Source organism: Tachyglossus aculeatus, chromosome X4 (genome assembly GCF_015852505.1).
Source record: "Tachyglossus aculeatus isolate mTacAcu1 chromosome X4, mTacAcu1.pri, whole genome shotgun sequence".
NCBI classification, from domain to species: Eukaryota; Metazoa; Chordata; class Mammalia; order Monotremata; family Tachyglossidae; genus Tachyglossus; species Tachyglossus aculeatus.
Window position 1 is genome coordinate 2,111,978 of NC_052098.1, and position 2,009 is coordinate 2,113,986.

Below are 2,009 nucleotides of genomic sequence, written 5' to 3' on the forward strand. Positions count from 1 at the left end.
GGGAGAAATATATAGACAAAAAATATTTGCAGACATTGGGAGCAGAAGGAAGAACGAGGATATGACGGAAAGGAGGAAAACTATGTCAGGCTGAACAAATGAATGTGTAAATAAATATACATACATGCTCAAGAGTGCTGAGAATAGAAATAAATTGCGTAAGTGCTAAGTACGGCTGTTGGGCTGACGCGACTAGGGTATTGTGAGTTAATCGGGGGTGGCGTCCATGGAATTGGACGGCTGCCCTTTTTGCTTTGTTTGCCTGCTGATGGGCAGAACGTGGTGATGGAAGCAACGAGGAAACGGCTGCAAGAGAACTGTGGTTAAAGCGACATCTTTGCAGGACTCTCGGTGTCTTTTACACCTGTGCCCCCGGTCTTGGCGGCCTGGATCTGCACTTCACTTCTGAGTGGCACGAAAAAAAAAAGCAATCCCCAAACAAACAAGACCCTTAAACCTCCCCGTGCGTTCGTTTAGGTAGGTATTTTTGTGGCCGTTATTATTCTCACATACAGACGGGGCAAACTCTGAGCTGGTCCAGGGATGCGCCTATGGATGGGGCTAGAGCCCCGGCCGAATCCACGTCTGCTTTATCGTTGTCTCGGTCTCAGAGAGTTAGTTACGGGGGCTTTGTCACCTCGGCACCCGTTCGAACGGCTTCTGCTGGTTTCCCATATTAATGACTGCTCTTCTGCGAGCTGCTGGCTGGGGGAGCCCTTTCAGAGCCACCTTCCGTCTCGTCTCCTGCTTTTTCTCTTTCACCACAGGCAGCGAACATCCTTGAACGCGTCCTTTTCTTCTTCTGGGGATTGTGTTTGTCCTCTATGGCAGACACAGCAAAACTAGGGTAAGCGGCTCGGCTGAGAACAACACCCCTCCTGGCTCAATTTCATTTTGTCAAGCTTGGCGATTCAAGAATCCTCTTCCTTTCCCTCCCTACCCAACACACACACACACACACACACACACACACACACACAGAGTCTCTCTACAAAGGGAGGGTTCACCTCTCTAGAAAATGCGACATCTCCATCCCCCTCCCCATTGCCTTTTCCTATGGCCTGAGCTCAGGAGAGGACCTCTAAAACCACGCGTTTCTGGCCCAGATGCAAAAGGAGCCAGACTTCTGAAAAAAAAACTCCTGTTTATCACATCCTTTGCATTTATTTTTGATCTTCTCCGTTCCCCCCCCCCCCCCCGATTACAGTTTAATTTTCAATATCTCTGAACGACACGCAGTTTAGTTTCCATTCTGTTTCAAATCACTTTCCCAGTCCTGCACCGAGGAAGAAAGCAGAACAAAGACTGCCACCTTGCGCTCAAGGAAGTTAACACGGTTGCCTTTTCAATTCCGTTTTGGAGGACACGTGAGTTTGTTTAGGAAAGGAAGATTTGGGGAGTGGAGAGCTAACGGCAGTGACCTGGGTCTTCCGAAATTTAGCTTAAAAGCTTTAACCTTTCCTGTCGTTCTTCCCTCTTGACCTCTGCTTTTTCAGTTCCTATGAGTCACCGAATTTTTGACCAAGACACAACCTACAGCTGCGTTTTTCAGATCTTTCCCCAGTGTGAATTGGGGACAGGTCTTCAAAAGAAGAACAATAAACCAGGCGGCTGCAGAGCCAGTGACTCAGTTCTGATTCCTCCCTCCCAAAGAGACAGAAGCCCATGTGGACTGGGACCCCGAAATATCGTCTAATTTTAATTTGTGGACTCTCTTCGTGGGGTTCTAGGATAGGAAAGGACCTTCCTAAAATAAAAATAATAATAATAATTAATAATAATGGTATTTGTTAACCACTTACTATGTGCCAAGCACTGTTCTAACCACTGGGGTAGATACAAGGTAATCAGGTTCTCCCACTTGGGACTCATAGTGTTAATCCACATTTTCCAGATGAGGGAACTGAGAAGTTAAATGGCTTTCCCAAGGCCACACAGCAGACAAGTGGTGGAGGTAAAATTAGAACCCATGACCAAATTATCTTTGTAGGGGTCAGTGACCCTCTCAA

General features: G+C 47.0%; 1 long non-coding RNA gene across 1 annotated transcript; it reads left to right on the plus strand.

Moving 5' to 3' along the window:
* Positions 1-315: 315 nt before the first annotated feature.
* Positions 316-1,734, plus strand: LOC119948150. Its single transcript, XR_005456625.1, has 4 exons — positions 316-477; positions 768-847; positions 1,275-1,367; positions 1,497-1,734. It is a non-coding gene; the product is annotated as an uncharacterized LOC119948150 (long non-coding RNA).
* The last annotated feature ends 275 nt before the right edge of the window (positions 1,735-2,009 follow it).